This window comes from Falco peregrinus, chromosome 7 (genome assembly GCF_023634155.1).
Source record: "Falco peregrinus isolate bFalPer1 chromosome 7, bFalPer1.pri, whole genome shotgun sequence".
NCBI lineage: Eukaryota > Metazoa > Chordata > Aves > Falconiformes > Falconidae > Falco > Falco peregrinus.
The window spans coordinates 62,989,627-63,010,783 of NC_073727.1; the positions used below are offsets into that span (position 1 = coordinate 62,989,627).

Sequence of the window (21,157 nt, forward strand, 5' to 3'; positions counted from 1 at the left end):
CCAAAACAGCCATATCTGTTGCCACGCAGAAGCAGTCTGTGTCATGTTTACCTACTAAAATTTGGTAGCAAATAAGCTAAGACTCAAACCAAGCTTTGCTCTGAATAACCTTAACATAGCACAGATGTCTGCCTTCGCTCCCGAGCTCCGGCACACTGAGCAAAAGCCAACTGCATCATTTATAAGCACTGTCATGACTGTTTCTTCCACTGCATGGAATTAAGAAAAGGTGATTAATTTACCTGATAAAGCTGGGATTAAAAAAAGCACGCGGTATGAGCCAGCGTTTAAGCCTTCTCGTTCTCCAACAAAAGTGTTGCTATCAGAGCACAGGGTTGCCTATTAGAGATGAGAAAATATTTCCAAGTGCAGAGAAAACACTCTGTAGCTCCATCAAGCCAGTATTCAGCCATACGTGCAGTAACTGGCTTTGTGCCTGCATGAACTCTCTTTGTTGAGAGTTAAAACTCAAAACCTCTGCAACAACAGAGCTGCCATCACACAAGTCAGGGAAGCAAACCTGTTGCCCATTATTATTATATTATATGATTAACCAGAACAACTTAAGGAAAGGGTAAGAAGCTATATGAATAACTCCATGACTTATGCCCACCTCCACTGCTGCTCACCAGCTCCAAGCCGGCTCAACTGGGCGTATAACCAAATGTATCATTGCTATTCAAAGTAATGAGAAACAGCTTAACCTCTAACCTGAGGTCAGATTCGAGGACATCTCCTCAAACAGCAAGACAATTAAAACCAGCACTAGCACATTGGGAAGTCCACAGCGTCAACAGACACTACAGGCTTTTTCTGAGTCAGTCGTCTCCATGCAAAGCGGTACGTAATGTTGACTTGTAGCTGTAAAAATGTTAAAAATGTACAAGTTTACAGAATGTATGAGGAACCAAATCAGACTCTCTTCTGCAGTCTTGCCTTTTCTCTCACAAATCACTGCATTTTAAAGCGTTCAGTCATCTCCCTAAATTCAGCTGCAAATTCAGCTCCTTAACTAAGTGCTGGGAAGTTCTCCCTCCATACCATGCAGCCAAAAGGAGAGCTTTGGAGAAGAGAACCAGGATGTAAGCAGGTATTCCCATTACAAGGGCTACTCCAGACAGTAAAACCATCAACAAGTATTTTCACAGGCTCTGCACATGATGCCACCAACTCAAAAAGAACAGCACTTGTGACCTGCCACCAACAAAGCTCTCAAGCATCGTTATTCACAGATTAAGCATGCATCTAGGCGCGCAAATAAATCCAGTCAATCCCATGATAATTTAAGCATGTGCCTCAAATGAAATACAAGACTGAATGTTCTTCTGGCTCAGGGCAGACTTTCACTACACACCTTTCAGTATGAGAAGAAAGCACAACGCTGAAGCAAAGAAGTGGACTGAAAAGAACAGGGCTACAAATCAGAATTTATTTTATTATCAGCATCTTATCTTTAAACCAGTCTTGCAGGGAAAGAATGGCAGGGAAGAGGCTCAAAAATTGTTTCAAAGATACTACTGCACTGGCTGGCTGCTAGTAGATTAATCATTTAGTGTCCACTTGGCAATAACTGTAATTGTTTTGGAAGACATTCATATTGCAAAATTGTAAGAGCACATAGTAAGAGTTAGTCAAGTCGAATCTAACAATTCTTCAATTTACATTTCCTTTAGATGTGTTATCTCAGTACAGAAAGAACCAACTTCAAGGAAAAAAAAAACCCATCATGTGAATAAAGTTTATTGATTACCCAGACAACAAATCCAGCCCAGCAACTTGAGATCTCTCCAAGGGGAAAGAAAGAGATGGTATTTACAGAAACTGCTCCTAACGAGAAAACCTTAAGGCAAGGAAGGCAATCCTGAGAGCAATGAGTATCAGTTTTTATAAACAACTGTTTGGTGTTTTGCTTTTATAATTGCATTTCCCTTTCTAACTAAAGTCCCTATGTGCAACCCTCCTCCAGAAACACCCATGGCTAGGCTAGGGTGGCCAGAGCCAGGTTAAATCGCAGTAACTATGAGCAAAGCATGTTAAGCTCTGCTTAAGCTCACTTTGCCAGGAACAGCCTTAATTTTCTCAGTTTAAGAAAAATCCTGCAACAATCAGTGTCACCGAGGGACTGTCCTTTTCCCCTCTGTGATGTGAACAGCACAGTTTTGCACAGAGCACCATGATGGAGTATTCTATTTCTAAACTGAAACCCACTGTCCTAAGTAGGTAAGTTTATCACTGGGCACTGAGCCCAAGGAAATAACTTTTCTTTAAAACAAACAAACAAAAAAGCAAAAGCTACTTCTCCCAAGTCTCCCCTCCTGACACACTAGTTTTGCTGAAAGCAATCATGGAGAAGTCTCCTTTGGTGGACCTGAGCCAGCAGGACTTGGGGAACCAACACGGGCCAATGCCCCTTTGTGGGGTTTCATATGGTTTTCTGCAGATTGAAGAAACTCCGTCCTGCATAGCTAATCCTCATTACGCTCTTTGTGTTACAGCTGCAGGATGCGGAGTGTTGAAGCTACAATACTTGCGGTAAGCAAGGAAACTTGACCACGTGGCTGTCGCAGTTTCTACAAGCACTTGGCTCTGCAGGTACTGGATTTGCTTTCGTCAGACATGAAGTACCTGCAGTTCCTCCGCTGTGAGAGAAAAGGAGCTAAAAAAAGAAAACAAGAGCAGCAAGCAACTATGGTTTAAAGAACGCTCTGAACTGGACTACAGCTAAGCTTGCATGCAAACAGATTTGGGTTTCCTGGACAAGCAGCCATGACAGGAGAGGAATTAAGTAAAAAGCCATTTGCCAAATACGACTTTCTAAAACAGTTTGTCAGAAAATGGCAGCTTTGGTGAAGTGAAGCAATAGGATGGAACAGACATTCTCACAGCATCACGTTTTTATTTAGAGAAGACAAATACGAAAAATATATATATATATATATCTTGCAGATGGCCTGTCTCCGAGTGGCCCTGATAAAAGCCTCTGCGCCCTGACTCCAGGCCAGCCACATTCCAGCTCCAACTGCACAGCCTGCAGAAACATCAGCGGTAATTAAGAGAAGCCAATGGTAGTGATAAGTCAAACCTCTGTAAAAGAAATTCATGCTGTGCTGATACAGGTCTTTTTTTTTTTTTTTTCTTTCACTTTTTGGTGGACTAACACGGTAGGCTCCTTATACAGACAATTTCCAAGCACTTCACAGTTGCTCCTCCACTCTTGACTCACTGAATCCCAGATGGGACTCATGGCATCACTCATCCCAGCAGGTCTCCAGGAGAGTGCTAAGGACTTCATATGTGGCCACCATGCAGATATTGCTCTTCCAAATTGCCACACAAGCGTCTGAAAGGCAGCTCCTGAAAATATGCTCCTATCTCACAAAAAGCATTGAGAACCACTGATTTAGTCCAACACCTCTTGATCCAAAGAATTTCTCCAAAAATTTCTGCATCCAGCCACCACCCATTTGGCCTACGCCACATGTTTTCAGAAGATATGCAATCCTGACCTAAAAGCCCTCAGAGGATGGAGAGCCTACCATAGCCTGAAACAATTTGCTCTGAACAGTGATGTTCCTCCACCGTTAAGCAGGTGTACAGCACACAGCTCTCTGGGGAGAGGAAGGACAGGGGAATTTGATCATTTCGTACCATCTCCCTCTCGGTACCACACATAGCTCAGCGCTCACTTGTGCGGCTCACTGGAAGATTAGTTGGCTTGTTCAGACAGGCAAGGGTAGACCCTTAAGACGGTTAAGTGATTTGGGGCAGGATGATCATCTGTCTCTGCCCTGCCCACAATTAACTGTTCCATGGCCCTCATCGGTGCTAGGGCTAAGCGCTGCTGGGGGAGCAAGGGAAGCAGATGAGATGAGCCTCTTCCAGCATGATCAGGAGCACCCATCCTCCCTCAGCTTCCAGGGGTTTAAAGAAAGTTGGCACAAAGGGGGCCGATCCCATCAGTACTCCAGAATCCTGCGCATCCCACCCAAAGCTCAGTGTTTCAAACAGAAATTAAGCAACAAAGCTTTGTGGCAAGCTAATAAATCATGTTGTGTATCTACGTTCAGACGGTCATAAAGAGCATGACAAACTTATAACAGCCTGCAAATTTCCAAAATTAAATGGTTCTTGGTGTTACAGAGGTCAGCCATCTGTTCAAGTGTTCATGTTACAGTTAATTTAACCTTTCTTCTTCCGCTCTCCTCTCCTGACTCAAGCATACTCCCCAGGAAGAAGAAAACACAGCTGAAGTCACCGCACTTAAGAGAGCTCTCTTCTTCCACAAAGAACCACCCACAGAAAACACATTTATGGTTAGGACAGACTGTGGAAGCAAAGGAGAAAAGAAAAGTGGTGGAAAGAAGCAGTATGTTATCCAGGTCTCACAGGACAGCCAAAGCCTGCAGAGAGCCAAGACTGCAGGTGATGTTCAGAAGAGAACTCATCAGGCTCTAAAAGCTGCACTCAGCGTCCCTGCCATGGCAGGAGATGTCAGGACCTCCAGCCCATCTTTCTCAACCTCTGCTTGGGCTTGCAGGGCTCCTAGAAAAACTAGAGAGCGTTGCAACATCCAACTTTACACTGTCATCTCATGAAATGGAGGCCTTCACACTGAAACATGACTGCTCGTAATGGATTTCACATGTATTTCTAATGTAACTATTTGTTTTAAAAAAATAAACATTTTAAAAAAAAATTAAAAGCAGTCTGGAGTTACTCAGCAAACAAGGCCAGCCCCAGGCTGAAACTAAGCTTACAGTGAGAGAAGTGGGCTCCGAGCTGTGTATGGTATGAAGAGAGATGACACAAACCATCCAAATTCTGCTGTTCAGCATCCTTTCACAGCCTGGCTTATTCCAACCTTTCCTCTATTCCTTGTAATAAAAGGGGGGGAGGGGAGAAGATGATGATCAAGCTGAAGAATGAGGGAGACAAGGAGACAGAGCCAAAACAAGCTATTTTCAGGAAGAAACCAAGCCTGGGCAAGGGAAAAGTTAAAAGTTAAAAAGAAATGAAAGTGGGTGGATGAGAATGAGTTGGTCTTCTGCAACTGCCAAACCCTCCTGAAATGCCTCTTCAAGGAAACTGGCCAATATACTTCAGATCACGGGTAGCCCTTGTCCATCAGGACCTCTCTGGCACAAAGGAAAAGGCAATACACGCACCTCTACACCTCCAGCTTTAAGCTGGGATTGATGGCTTCACGGGAGACAAGGCAACACGCTACTTTATTGTGCATCATTTTAAACCAGGAGTTGGAACAGGTTTTGATGGAGGTATTTCGATAAAATTCTGTATAACAGAGACATGGTGCAGAACTACCTACTGAGTTAAACACAGCCGAGTTTAGATGGAGAAAAGTGCCACCATACTCACTTGGAAGCCCATCTAGGAACAGGTGTGAATCCTTGGTATTGCAGGTGGCTTCATTCAGAGGAATAACAGTGAATGAACTATCTGGAAAAATTGCCATTCATTATTTCCTAACACCTCCAGCTTAAAACCTAGCAAACACTTAGCAGCCTGACCTTTGGGATGAATGTAAAGCAGTGCTACAGCACCAAAACAAAATATTTTCCTGTTTTTTTTAAGGTCAATAGAACCCATATTACTTGAAGAATGGTGGCCTAAGGGGAATCTGTTTCACTGCAAAACTGTTTAGGCAGCTGCCATTAGTTTAAAAGCCCATTTTCGTTTAATGACTGCAGTTTCACATTCTCCCAGTGTCATGCATCATAACTGTCATCCCTAAACCTTAGATTTATGAAAGCATCCAGCAGCACCATTGTACTCAGAGGTCTTCTGATATTCCCATTATTAAACCACTTCTTGCAAGTTTTGACTTGCACTTAGGTATAGCAAACCATGGGTTCTGCGTGGGTGCTGTCATGGAGCTGGATGCTCTTCTGATCTCCCGGGGTGTCTGGGAGTCCAGGCAGAGCCATCGTCACCCTCAACCAGGGCATCTCACAGATCACGGGAGGCTGAAGGGAGAAGGATCCCTGAGATACAATGAGAAACAAAATCAAACTGTTAGATTTGTTTAGACAGAAATAGAACAACTCCCTTGCCATCGTGGGAAGGATTCAGGAGGGATGGAGAGCAGGGTAAGGCCCACTCTCCTGCTAAGACACACGTTATCCAGGGTGCAGAGAAAGCATGTAGCTGGAAGGGAATGCAACCACAGAGCTGGCAGACATCTGGAAACAACTGAAGAACCAGACAGTCTGCAAAACCAAACCCTCTTCCTCAGGGACTCAGCCTACAATCTTTAAAAGCACACTGACTCAAGAGGACAACCTGAAGTAATTTCCCAGGTACTCTACAACATTCAATATTTAGTACCTTCCTGCTTTGAAATATCTCTTGCACTTCCTATCTTCCATCAATCCTCCATTCAGCTGCCACTTTGCAGGTAAGTCCATCTCCCACTACCTTTACAGTGGTGAACAGGGACCATTCCATCCTCTTACCTGATTCTAAGTGAGGAACAGAGCCTGTCAAATACCTTTGGTCAAATTTAGAACAAAAAACCCAACCAAAACAAAAGGAAAAAGTGTTTTTCCTCAGATACAAAACACTTAGAAAGTATATGCAAACTCAGGGAAGATACTCCTAGTATGTTCTGAAACCAGTCTGCTGAGAGCTTTTAACCCCTAAGTTTCTATTTTATACTCCTTCATTAACATATCTATTTTATGCTCCTTGTAACAGCGTTGAAATATTTATTTTGCCAGACAAGGTATTTTAACCTGTAAGAAGACTTAAAACCAAACTGTCTTAGTGATTCCAGTATAAGTGATCAGAACTAGGTAATTAACTGCTCTGACATATAGGTAGTAAGGGCACATAACAATGAAACATGATATACATCGTTAAGGATACATGCCTTAACACGACATGCCACAAAACTTTTTGATGGTAAATCCCTAAAAGGAGATTTCCTCCACAAATTACAGAAATTAACATTCTTCCTAAATTATTTTTTTCCTGGCATTTCATTGAAGAAAATCTCAATTGAAATTCAGTGAAGACTGAAGATTATATTTTGTGGACTGAAAAATTCTGCAGTTGAACCCACCTTTACTGCAGTAGATTCACCACATTTTATGACCACGTTCCATTTGCTGATAAAATCAAAATTGAGACAATTCATTCTCAGGCTTTAAAGGTGTAAGACAGACAGACAGCACCTAGCAAAGAAAATCTCTCGCACCCCTCCTGCACCAAAGCAGGAACAGAGATACCAGCTGGGATCTGCAGCACTGTCCTCTTCCAGCTCTCCCGTCCTGCCTGCACTTGAGCGGAGTAGTTCAGTTGGAAGGGACCTACAGTGATCATCCAGTCCAACTGCAGATCCTGATGCTTCATCCCAGACAAGAAGATTTAGACAAGGGGCTGATGGCCACATCTGCTTCCCCCAGCGATACAGGGCAGCTCTCTGGAAGGGAGCAACTTGGATTTTTGCCTGCTAAGAGACAAGATCTTCTAGTAACCCAAGGGCAGTATTTTATAAATACCAAATGCCTACAGAGAAGGAAATAAAACTGTCTGGCTTAGCTCAGACCCTCTTTGCTCACACAAAAAGCACCCCACTGATGCTCTGCTGGAACACCACCAGAATGCCGTGCAGGAGGAAGGCAGTCTGGACAACGACCAGCAGATGCAACACTTGGTGGTGTCAGGGGGGAAAAAAAAAAAAATCAACCCCTCAGCCTCCCACAAGCCCTAAACCAAGCCCCCCCCCCCCCCCCAAACCATTACACCAAAGCAATGGAGCCCAAGCCCCTGGCCGCAGCAGGAATGCAGCAACGAAGCTGCAGGTAAATGCTCAGGCCGGTAAGTCTGCGAGTGGTTAGCTAGTGAAATGGTTAACTTTGCCACCAAAACACTTAAATACAGCTAAAATACACGTTAACCATAAAAACGTGTACAATAAATGAGGGGTGTTGTTCTTTTTTAAAAACCCATACACATTAGATAGATCAAACCCCTCAAAATAGGATGGGGTTTTCAGCCTTAACATTTCAAAGTTGTTTCCTGCCTTCAAGCCTGGCTATTCTCAAAACCACCATGCATCCCACGTCAAAATTATTCACATATTTTATTAAGGCAAAATTGACAACTTATGTGCATACGGAGATCAGACTTCACCAGCTGATTTCCATATCTAACCCAACAGCTCGTGGTCAGCAGGGAACAGGACTGAAAGACTTGGCAAGAAGCTAGCTGCGATGCTGCGCTGGCAAACCTCCAGCATCTTCTCATCCCTTCAGTGGACACTGTGCTGCCCACAGCCAATGGTGAGGCACCCAGCTGCTACCACTGGCTTTTTTTTCTGTGCAAGGTAGAAGTCAAGTAATTACTGAAATTTATTCTGCATTCCTGGTAATTAAGGAGAAAGCTGTAAAAATCCCCATCGCTAATGTCTGCTTCATTCAAATGAAGGCTTGGAGGGGATGGAAATGCTTATCTGTGTCTACATGTGTTCATACTCACACAACTGGAGACCACCCTTGAGACAGCCGTGGCTGCTCATGGTAGCGTTCCCACCAGGATCCTGGTGCCTTTGGGTGCCACGAGCCACTCAGAGCAATTAAGCTGCTCACCAGCCAGGCCACCCTGGGATGCAGAGCCCAGGAGGACACCCACACTGAGCTGCTCCATCACAATTCCTCTTCTCCTGTCAATCATCGCCTCTCCTTCCAAATGCCAGAAAGACTCCCAGCAACTCCCCCAGCAAGACAGTGCTGCTCTGCATCCCCTGCCCTGCAGCAGCCCCCCATCCCAGCAAACCCTGGATGTGAGAAGGTACGGGGTGGGCCACGTCCTTCCTTCCTACCGCGCTCCCCAGAGAGGGGACTGCACCCAGTCTGCTTACGGGAAATGATCCCTGGCCCATCATAACTCTTCTAGGCAATTCCTGAAGCACCAAAGCCACGCTGTGAAGCCATCTTTGCCTGCACAGTTGAACCAAACCATGCTGACTTTTAGTGGCAATTCCTCTGAGACCTATTGCAAAGGAAACTACTTTGGAGCAACTCCGTATTTGTCCCAGTTGAGGGAAATCATGCCTTACTTCTCACTGCATTCCCTTTCCAAGAAAGGCCATGCTGTTTTTTCCCTCCCCTCCTGGAAATGCAATACCTGGCAGTCTGTCTGACCCACAGGGATCCAGCCAGACATGCCATCCATAGATGTTTCTGCCTGCACCCCTCAGTCCAACTCAACCCTAGGGTATACATTTATTTTTGCTTTATCAGGGCACCAGGCTGCTGCAGGGTGATAAGGAAGAGAGGAACAAGAAAAGGATCCACACCAAATTACTGCATTTTTTTTTAATTAAGAGGGGTGGAGCCTGACATAAAACCAGCAAGGTGGAGGAACACAAGTGCTGGTACGATGTCCACAGGAGGTCTCATTTGCTTAAATTAGATGATCCTGCAAGGTGGATGAAATCCACTGCGTTCCCTCGGTGGCTGCCCAGGTAACTTCACCGAGCATCCCCAAACCCACTATCCTCTTACACCAAAGCCCCTCGCTTACACCAAAGCTTCTCCCAGCAAAGTACCAAGTACCAAGTCCCTAACCATAAGCCAAGAGACCATTTTATTTCATTCCAAGCCTGGCCAACATGACGGAGGTCACATGAAAATTAAAGATGTAACAACTCACTGTAGACAAAAGGGGTGAGGTGGGGAAAAGCGTTGAGCTCATGACTAATCTTTGCAGTTCTTGCTATGGACAGGATTTGTCCAGCTATGTTGATTTTTTATAAAAATAGTAAATCGTATTACCCCCATGCTGCAAGACCAAAGATTCACAATGATACCTTAATACAGCTTAAACAAAAATAGCACTACCTGAGTCAATCTGAGCATGATAATGCTTTGTAATCCCACACTATTAGAGGATGAACAGTTGTATAGCAGTGAATCAACATGAAATACTTGCATTAAGAGACACTCTTTTCATGCTATATAGCAGCATCTATACAAAATGTAGAAGGCAGGTGGTGTTTGTAGGAGGCACAGAACATGATGGGGAAAACAGCGTATTACAAAATAATCCAAACCTGGCTCCCCACCATCTTCCCGCTTGGAAATCCTGGCTAATAACTTACATTTTTAAAAGCAAAGCCTGCTTTTAATTTTCCCCCACCACCACCACAGTAAAGAACTAATGAGAGAAGTTTGAATTTTAGAAGCTTTTGAAAACTGGGCAGCCCTGAAGTCTGTTTGCACCCAGGCAGAAGATTCATTCATAAAAACAAACATGGATGAACAGTAGTGTTGCACATTTATTCTGCTTTTTCTTCCTTAATATCCTTGAATGAGCTAACAGTATATATGGGAAAGTAAATGTGCCATACAACATAGAAAGCCTCAACAGCGAAAATGCTAATAAAACCTATTTATAACAAAAATGTAGAAGACAAAGACTCAAATAGAAATCTTAAAGGTGGTAAGAAGGCAAAATTCAAGCTTTGATTAGTAACACATTAAACCATAATAAATTCTTCTTAATTACTTTGTTACATAAGCCACTCGCACAAGGTACTTCATTTGCTATTGTGCTCCCCATTTGTTCTTTTTTAAGACACATTTTCCAATTCATTGCACTTTTGCTGTGTTCCCCCCCCCCCCCCCCCGTGGTACAGTTGTATGTACAGCAGCAGACATCTGGCCCTCGCAGCTTCCCCCAGAGAGTTTCAGTAGACTGCAGGGAAGATAACAGCAATAGGTAACGACACCGAAAGGTCTCCCTTTCCCCAACAGGATTTGAATCCTCAAACCAGGGAATTTGCCGAGGTTGTGATGCAGAGAATACCCAGGAAAAGGGAAAAACAGCCACAGATAGCCCCTTGTCTTGCCCGTTCCCTCCTCCTCCACCCCGGTGCTCAGCCTGGCTCTGTTGCTGGTTTTTCCTCCCTGCAAAGCTCGGATGCTCACAGGGAGGGTGACCCCTGGGACCCTGGATATGGGGACATGGGTGGACTGTGGGGAAGGCAGTGAGATGCTGGCAGGGATAGTAGAGGAGAAGCTGTGCCAGCAGGCACCAGGACTCAGGGACAAGGACATCCTGGTGAGGGGGGATGTCCTAGTGATGGAGAAAGTCCCAGAGCCAGGCCATGAGAAGGTGCCCATGGCCCTGCTCTACGTACAGGAGCATTTCCAAAAACACCCCAGCACCAATGGCAAGAGTATTGCCCGATTTCCATGCTAAACCACAGGTGGTCCTGAGGTATCTCCAGGAGCCCACCCTCCAGTACTGCATGTGACTTCCCATTCAAGGGGAGCCTCCTTCCCTTGAAAACAAAGGCTGCACAGGTTTCACCTCAGCTTTCAGTTTAAAAATAAAACATTTCTCAAAGCCAGTTTGGAAGGACAGATCTGTCAGTCTTTGGCGGCAAAATGTTTCCCTTCAAAATTCAAGGCCTGGATGTTGCATCGATGCATGCCAACTCTGGACCGGAGAAGCAAGGAGCCCTGTTTCAGCCACAAAGCCCCGTGTCCACGCAAGAAACAGGCAGTTTCTGCTGTTGTTCATGCCATTTCACATCCCACCACCCTCTACCTTTCCTGGCTTTGGGTCACAACCACTCACGTGCTCCTCCAAAGCAGCACAGAGGCTACAGTGATGCCACTGCTGCGCCCCTCCTGCATCGCACCTGGGACCAGGAGAGCCCTCATGCCTACACGACATCTCCAGCCTCCCAGCACAACCACCCCAGCAGCATCCCGCAAACTCCTGAGGCACAAGACCACCACCACCAGCATGGGTGCCCATTTGGCCATTGGGCCCAGGGTGGCCCTGACACGGGTCCGTCCCCCATCGCATCTGGCTCCCCGGTCTCCGCTGCTCCGAGCTGCTTATGCGCTTACAGGCAGAAACACAGGTAAGCAGCTTGCTCTGTCAGAGCCTGCCGTACCCTGTCAGGAGAGCACCCAAGTGCCTGTTCCTTCCCCAGCCAGCACCCTCACCTCCAGATGTGCTCAGCTGGGGTAAAATTCAAGCTACTTTCAGGCACTTTCACATATATATTTTGTTTTCATGACGCTATACTTTGCTCTGAAGCTACCCATGTGCCACCATCCACACATTACGTTTTGGAAAACGCCCAGCTGGCTCAGCACCGAGCTGCCTTCAAGTCTGTCTCTTACGGCATGCTAAATACGGATGGACACAGCCAAACCCCCAGAAACTGTTACACTCTGGAGATGTGCCATCATACAGCATGGATCCTGAATTCCCAAACTGCAATAAAAGATGCACCTGAATTTGAAAAGACAAAGGGGAATACAGACCATTAAAGCAGAAAAAAAATGTGGTGTGTGAACACCTGACACCTCTATACTCTGTTAGCAAAAGTGCTTCGGGAGCCCAGGTTTCCCTGAAAGACCACAGGACCTTCACACTTTTGAAAGCACCACCTCAAGGGACTATCCAGGAGAAAGAACCATTAACTGTGGCAAGGGCAGTCTGGAGCGTTAACAAGTATTTTTTACTTATAACATATTCAGGTATTACCTAAAACGAAAAGAAAATCTAATTGTAAGTGCAATTTAAACTGACAGTTTAAAATTGCCTGGCCTTTACACACTTGGTGTTACAGCCACCCACCCCATACTCCCCTCTGCCCTCAGGAAAAGAGCTTGATTCATCTTTCAAAATCTCAGAAAGATCAACTGATGAATCAGGTCCCAATATAGCAATTACCAGTGTAAACAGCACGCAGGTTTGTAACACCGATCCAACCACAGCTGTGAGGCTGGGGGAGAGGAGGGGTTCGTAAGCTGCTCACAAGAGCGTTTTAGCAAAAGGCACAATGGGATTAATGATTTAGCCTTGTAAGACTCATGTTTTAGGGACATTAAGTCTTAGTCAGAAGAACTGTCTGGGGTGAAATTAGGTTCCCTTATACAGAAAACATGGATAAATGCAGTTTATTAAGTAGATGTTTTCGTTGATGAAAGACATTTCATCGATAACATTTGTTATCGATAACAAATACATTGAAGGGGCATTGAATAATCCCCTTACAAATGCTGAATAAGCATTTTCTGGACAAAATGAACATGTATTTAGGGTGAACACCAGCACAGTACAACACACCAAACCCCAGAATCCTCCCCTGCTCCAACAACAAGCACGTGCAGATGGCTGGATTTCAGCTGTACAGACACTTCACATCAACCTGGGATCACACATATCAAAAGGCACCTTATCTATGGAAAATACATTGATCTGGAAGATGCAGAAGTCCATTAGAGGTTTGGGACATTCAACTGCAAGTTCATTAGCCAGCCTGAATACACAAGAGCTCTAATAGCTTGTATCCTGTGCACTAGGGAAATGCAACTAAAGAATAAACTTCCTGAGCAATTAATGGGTAATGATATAATTTGGTTAATCTCATTGGAAAGAAATCTAGAATTGAAAGAGGAAACAGAGTATGTATTTCTCTAGAAACAATAAAAAAGTCACCAAAGGGTGTCACAGAGCAGAGTCCCAGCTGCCCTTGCTGGAAATCGGCTCCACCACAGGAAAAGAAGCTGCGGTGATTTACACCAGTGGGAGAGGTGGCTCTCCAGCTGCAACCAACACATCGGCATTTTTTAGCAATCTCATTCTCCTGCAGCTCTTAACTGATTTAATGTTTTGTTTACTTACAAATAAGGACCTAATGAAGTGCATACAAATGAAACACATGAAAGTCTTGGGTGCAGGCAGGACAAAATCAGTCACGCATGGCAGAGATTAGCACAAATTATGTAGCTCATTTAACCCTCTGGAAGTTGCATTCCTTTAGATTAACACAGTCGGACAAAACAGAAAGGAAAAAAAAACCCCTAAGGGTACTCTGACACAGAAAACACTTTGCCCCACTGCACAAAAACAGGCTTTTAGTAAAAGATACAGCGTAAATTGTTCAGATTTTCCCTCAAGTCAAATATTTTTAAATATACAGCATCTTTTTCACTAATCAAGTCTCAGGAAATTCATTCGATGCAAAGGTAAAGCTTAACACTTTGATGCCAAACCCCTACTCAAAGATTGGCCCTGCCGGCTTTAAAATTAAAGCATGCCACAAGCTCAGCAAGTGCAAACCTCTGCACCCAATGCAGAACAAAAACCCAGCACTTGTATTTTCCATTACTAATTTAATTTTTCTATTACTAATTTAAAGAGTGCCTTGAAAGGAACAGGTTCTGGAAAGTACTCACCACCTATCTTGGAACCTCTTCAGAGAAAGTCCACAGGGCTTGATTGCCTGAAGGAGAAGACGCAAACCAAACACGCTTTACATTACAGCTTTCTTCCAAGTGACAACCTTCCCACCTTTTGGCCTCCCCTGTAAAAACCAATTTTCCCAGCTGAAAAAGAAATCAGAAGTAGTCTAAACATGCAAAACCCCTGCTCCAGATTTTACCTTACACTGAGAACAACCTTTTTGCCTTTATTTGCATTTTATTACTTGTCCTGAAATAGAAAACAGTTCCCATGTTGAAAAATGTACAGATTTGTCTTGAACACAGACAGCAAATTCTTCTGGTGTTCAAAAATCTGCTGAAACTACCTACCTACTTCAAATCTTTTTTGTAAAACACGTCTTTCAAAATAAGCAAGTATCAAGTTCAGATTCAGAAAGTTTGCTTGGCTTGTACCTCTATGTATTACTATGAGGTATTATGTATTATATAATACAGAAGAATTACTATGCCAAGATCTAAAAGCAGGAGAAAAAGAAATAAACTATGAGAGCACCCGTTTCAAGTTTTCTGGAGCCATTAAGCATTGCTCTGAAAGGTTAGAAATCACTTCTCTTTCCATTTAGCACACTCCTCGAGAAAGCAGAGTATCATAATTTGCATCCCTTCAGCATCTGCCAGCTGTGAACCCTGAGGGTTGATCAGCGCTTAAGGAGTAACAGACCAGAGCACCAGGAGCAAGTTCAGCTGCTCCTGCGATTCCTAATCTCTTAAAATCTGTGGATTACAAAATCGAAAACAAGTGAATTTCTCTGGTTCCCACCCTCCTGCAGAGCTGACCGTGACTTCCACCACCACAGAGGCCAGGCACATCTGGGAAGCATTCATCTCCTCCAGCCCAACCACACCAACTTCTTTCCTGCCAGACCCTTGTCTGACTCAGTAACCCCGTAACTTCTGCAAACAAAATCCCATCGGGCTTGGGACCCTACCCCCAGGTACCTCCAAGCCCACCCCTAACACACACATTTGGTATGTCCAATGCAAAACCCCCGCCACAGAGACCCCAGACATTACCAAAGCCTCCCAACAGCCTCCTTCAACACTTCACCATCCCTACAAGTAGAAGTTTCTTCTTTTCGTGATGCCACTCAAACTCATTAACACTTGCCCAAACCCAAAGAGATATGGGGCAGGGTTCGCATATTTCTCCCCTTGCATCAGTCTTCCAGCCACTGCAAACCCGTTGTGCCAATCCTTTGCCTTCTCTCCAGACCAAACACACCACTCCTTTCCATCTTTCCTCTTGGTTCCTGTTCTTCAGATCCCCATTGGCCCCTCTCATTTTCTCCACGTGTCCCCCCAGATGCAGTGCCTCACGCTGGCTCCAGTACTGCAGTGATGCCAAAGCACCAGGAGACACAACGCAGGATGCAGCAAGTCCGTCCTGATTATGGAAGTCCACCTGCTGCTGTCGGGGCAGGATGATGCTGGTGAAGCGGCGTGTGACTGTTTGTGTGGCGCAGTTTTGGTAGCGGGGGCTGCTATGAGGAAAATTAACTCCATCTCAGCCAGACCCAATACAGTGACCCACCACGACCCCAAGGTGTTTTTCAGTGGAGCCCCTCCAACCACCCCTGGGTAGTCTGTACAGCCAACTCATTCACCGGGGACGATGGACCCTCCAAGTTAATTTTCTGGCTTTGTCCAAAGCTATTTGAAAATCTAACGCCTCCTCTCAAGTGTTTGTAACCTCCCCTAGTTTGGAGCTACCTATCGAGTCTGAACCAGCATTTTGTCAGACGCATCAATCACAATGACCCAAGACACAGGGTCCACCTCTGGAAATCCCCACCCAATTCTGAGTTTGATGACATATGGAGCTAAGCCTGCAGCACAGTTAGCACACCTACACCGCACAATCCAGAAGTCAACAGTTTCACCAAAATTTCTTTTCCCTAGCTTCCTTCTGAGAATATCAAAACAATGCCAAAATCCTAACTAGGACTGATATCATCTGCTTCTATCCTCAAGACCTGTTACCCTCCTGTAGAAGGAAATTAGGATGTCTGACATGATTTGTTCCAGACTAATCCATGCTGACTGTTACTCATAAGCACCCAGAAGATGCTTAGGTGGGAAATAACTTATTAACTTCCAGGAAAATACTGTAATAAAATTCAGAGTGACTGTACTGCAAGTCCATCTCCTCCTCTTTAAAAAAATTAGCACTATAGTTTTTGCTTTCTCATTGTTATGGAAACCTCACAAATTCACCACAGGTTTTCACAAATGACCACCCAGAAGAAACAGAAAAGAACCAAAGTCAAGCAGCCAGCTGAAATCCAGCTCCTACAAATCATGAGAATGAGACAAGTGTCATCGAGGTGAAGTCAGGGCACCCTGATCACTGGTGGTACTGGTTAACCAGCTTTTACAGAAGACCAACCCTGCCACATGTGTCCTCCCAGCATCTGGGGGGTTGTTTAAAACAAACCCTTCCCCGAGGACCAGAGAAGCTCAAAGAAAAAATAAAGAAAAAAGAGAAAAACCCTTAAGTGAGTGCTCCCTAAATGATTCTTTTCCTATTTTTCCCATATCTTCCCTTGTCAGTGCAGATGTTCTTCAGTCTTCTGCTCACAGGAAGGAAGATCCAAGACTCCATGAAATTTTTGATTACTCTTGAGATCCTGAGCAGCCACTTACAAATGTTGCAACCTGGCAGCAATACAAGCATTTAAACAAGTCATTTTAGCTTCAACATCTTTTTAGGAAGAAAACCTAGTATCCTCATTTTACGCAGGGATGGATGTTACCTCTCTAAGCTGCCAACCAAATGAAACCCAAGGGAAAGGCAAGGTAAGGACTGAACCTGGTCAATGGGAAAATAGGAAACACAACTCGGAAGCTCTTCTGATTTCTCTTCTGTGTTGCTGGTACAAAATTGTTGTGCCTTCCCGGTTCAACAGACCTTGCTGAGTAGTGCAAGATTATTTGGCCATATTTATATGGTCAAAATAAATGGCATTTCCCAGTCCTTGGCTAGATTCTGGCATCCTAAAAGATTTTTTGGAAAAAAACCCCAGCAACTTAAATTATTATAATCATACAAAACCTTTGCTCTAACACAATGGGGTAAACCAGACAGCACACATTAATTTCTATGTTAACAGCACATAAAGTATTTAAATCCATTCCAAATTAAAACTTATAATTGAATTTGCAGAAGCAACTTATGGCAGAAATTCAATTACAAAGCAGAATTAAAGAAAGAGGTGTCAGTAACTTTTGGAGGCTGGGCAGGAACAGGCAAGTGCATCAATCTGCTATTTTCAGAGCTGCTAGCAAAAAGCTTAAGGAGAAGACTGCTCCAAAGAATCATTTGTAAAGATCCTCTTTATAAAAAGAGCTTTACAGACAGACTGGAGAAACCAAGGTGACAAATGGTCTTTTTCAGACTATGCTTTGACCTAGCTGGCAGGGGCAAAACTCCTTCGCAACAGTCACCCCTGCCGCCCCTGTGGGCACTGCAGCTCTGCCACATCCTGCAGCATCCTTGGACCTGCCTTAGCTTGCACCAAAACCGTTGCAGGCACCTTTATTTTTCTTTTGTCTTGTTTTCCAAAGTGATTTTAACCCCATTCTTTTGCTTTGAGTCATAGACATTCCGTATTAAGTAGCTTTCTTTCGATGTGATGGAGAAGCCTCAAGTGTTGTGAGCACTTTTTTCCTTTTAATGGCCACAATTTTACCCTGCCCTGTTCTAGCCTCCATTTGTTCTCCTTTGGCTGATACTATCCTTGATCAATCTCAGTGCTGATTATCGGTAAGTCCCTCCCACACCTCCAAGGTTCAGCTTTCATAACTGCATTAAGACAAATCAATGCTGTTATTAATGTTCCTGCATTTATGGATGGTATGACCTGCCTGCAAACACCATGTGCAGCCATGGATATAATCCCCAGCACTACATGAAGTCTCTGCTCTGCCTTACTTGCAATTTCTTCTTCAATTAAACTCTGCTATTTTATAAGAATATGCTGGGTTTTCTTTTTTTTCTTCCAAATGCAAACTTGTGAGGGCTCATAGCGCATACAATTTTGCAGTTCCCTTTACATGTGGGTAGCAATAGTCCAGGGGCTGCACAGAAACTAACCATTTGCTCTGAAGTTGGGCTACGTGATCACTGTAGGTCCCTTCCAACTGTCCTCTTCTGTTCTAAATTCTATTCTGTTCTAAATTTTTCTCTAGTCCCTGCAGCTGGCCAGCTCATCACCCACCACTGCACCTCACCTTTGGCTGTTGCACTTCTACACGTGCTTGCAGACGCATCCAGACTGCACGTGTAGCTGTGGCAGCTGACAAACTATTCTGCAGTGTGTCCATGACTCCTTCCTCCGTAGCACAGTCTCTTCCTACTCACCTCTTACCCCCTTTCTCCTCCTCACCTTTCACACCAGACCTGTCACCCACCATGCCTGGAGCCCACCCAGCAGCTCTGAGAAGTCCCACCTCAACGTACAATTAAACCCACAGTACAAGGATACTCTCAGAGGACTCTATCCCCCAGGTTTGTTTTCTTTAAGGCCCCTACATCCCAGAAGAGGCATCAGGCAATTCACCCTGTCCCTTAAAGGACTGTCACTACCTAAGCTTGCTGTCAACCTGCGTAAGTCCCAGGTATCACTTACACCACTGGGCACGGCTCAGAGACCCCAGGTGGGACCTCAGCCCAGCGCAGGCACATTTCCCTCAGCTCCCGGGCAGGTTTTCCAGCCCATACTGAGCTCCAGGGTGCTACACCTATAGAGATTTAGACGCTGGCTAATGTAAAAGCTAATTCAAGTGTTCTCCTCAATAGGGTGCTATGGCTGCAGTACAGATCCATTTCAGGCTGCGCATCCCCTGAGGGGCTGGTATTGCTGAGAGGGATTTCTCTTGTGTCAACAGAATCAACTGCTGCCCCTCTTTTCTCTGCCTTCAATACCACTAGCTACACCTCTCCCATTACCATTTCACCTAAGCAATGTGCTTGCAACACCCCCAGAAATATTATATATAAATATTTTTTATATATATATTTATAAAAATACTATAATCCAACCACTGGGATTGGAATGGGATTGGAATACATCAGCAATGGGAAACTGATGTACAGAGACCCTGAGGCCTCCCCAGGAACATCTTGGGAGGTGTTTAGTTAAGCCAGAGACTGAATGTCCCTCCCTTGAGCCCTGGACCATCAGCCAAGCCACAAGTGCATCAGCTTCAGTAGCAGTCAGGAGAAGCGCCCTACACCTGCTTCCAGCTGTCATCACGATCATAACAACAGTGAATCTCAACTTGAACACATCAGACTGGACACATGCAGGAAGATGGTCAAACAGCCCAAAAGTTCTCAATGAAAGTTACCAGCAGTCATCAGAGTGAAGCATCACTTCTCGCAGGGAAGACTGCAACCAGGTGGCTGCCAAAGCATGAAGGAAACACCAAGCACTGACAGTACCAACAGTATCAGGAAACAAAGAGCGAGGAGTTTAAAACATTCATTGGAGGCCACGTTTGCTTATTTGGAGACCCTCCTGCACCTATTGATTGAAAAGGCTCCCAGGCTACTTTTGATGTCTCATGCTGTAAAGCAGCCTGCACTTTCAGAAGGTGTCCAACTCGTACCAGCTCTCTGCCTTCAGGCTTTCTCCCTCTGCAATTTATTTGGACAAAGTTCCAACAAAAATTTTTGCAACCTGAAGCCTGTTGCAACATCACTGGTACCTACAACTGCTCTTGAAGCCACCTTGACACAGACTGATGAATTTAACCTGTAACAGTGGGATGAAATGCAAAGCCACACCCACTTCTCAGCAGAGAAGACAGAATAAAGAATGGTGGATATTGTACCACTTAAAAAAACCCAACCCAAGTCAGGGAGAGCGGGGCTGCTGGCTGTTGTGGGGATGGCAGTGTAATCTCTGCCCCAGCAGAAGGTCGTCCTCCTTCAGTTTCCCTTGGCACTCAGGTCTATCAGGTAAGTCAACAAGAGCATGGCCTCTGCTTGAATGTGGACTCTCCAAGTAAGAGACCTACGCCTCTGTCTGGAAGGCTGTGACTTGTGCTCCTACCCAAGCAGGAACATCATGCCTTAGCTGTGAGATGGCCAAGCTGGGCTCACAGAAGTCACAGGAATCTTATGAACGCATCTATCCCCTTGATTCTTACTGTGGGATTTTATGAAACACTCCGTGCTGCCCTGCACTTCTGCCGTACTGGATCTCTCTTTACAGCACAGAAACACTTGGACTACAATCCAAAAGGTTTGGACCTAAATGAGTAAAAGATTAGGTCTCCAGTGAGTAACTGCTGTTGCACACCTCCAAAACCCCCCACTCTGAGCATCCCTGAAGGTTTATTTATTGAACACATCTGCAATGTAATGGTTAAACCATTGACTGAAGAACAGCCTGAAGTGTGCAGTCCAAGAATCTTGTCTCTGGCTGATGCTATCATAACACAAACAGTTATCCCTGCCAGATTCAGGGGAAGAACAGGGAAACCTATGGAAACCAGAAGAGGCCTGTGCAAAGGAGAAACGTGCACTCCAACAAGGCCTATCATGAAATACATCATGGGCTACCGCACCACAGATTCATCTCGTTGGAGGCCGATCCAATTCCCCTGGCTTCGGAGGAGTTTTGCTCACTTCAACCCAAAGCTGCAGATTCCATTTCTGCATTACACGTCAGTTTTGGCTCCAGTCCCTCCTGCTAAAAGACCCTCTCACAAGCTGGCCGATAACTTTTGGCCACTGAGGATGACCGTTCAGTGATGCCCTGCTTCAGAGGGGTGAGCAAGCTGTACAAACATCTCCTCTGCCCAATTCAATGAGTAATTAATATCTGCATATCAATATATTTAGTACAGTTTTACACAAAGCTATTTGGCTTATT

General features: G+C 44.8%; 1 protein-coding gene across 3 annotated transcripts in view; it reads right to left on the reverse strand.

Annotated features, from left to right (window-relative positions):
* The window catches only part of HPCAL1 (hippocalcin like 1), a 66,712-nt gene that overhangs the window by 35,904 nt on the left and 9,651 nt on the right, over window positions 1-21,157 (reverse strand). Inside the window, exon 2 of one of the 3 annotated variants that reach the window (XM_055810145.1) lies at window positions 14,229-14,275. The exons of the other annotated variants lie outside the window; for them this stretch is intronic. The gene's annotated coding sequence lies outside the window, so the exon portion shown is untranslated. The remainder of the gene's footprint in view (window positions 1-14,228; window positions 14,276-21,157) is intronic. 3 annotated transcript variants of the gene reach the window in all.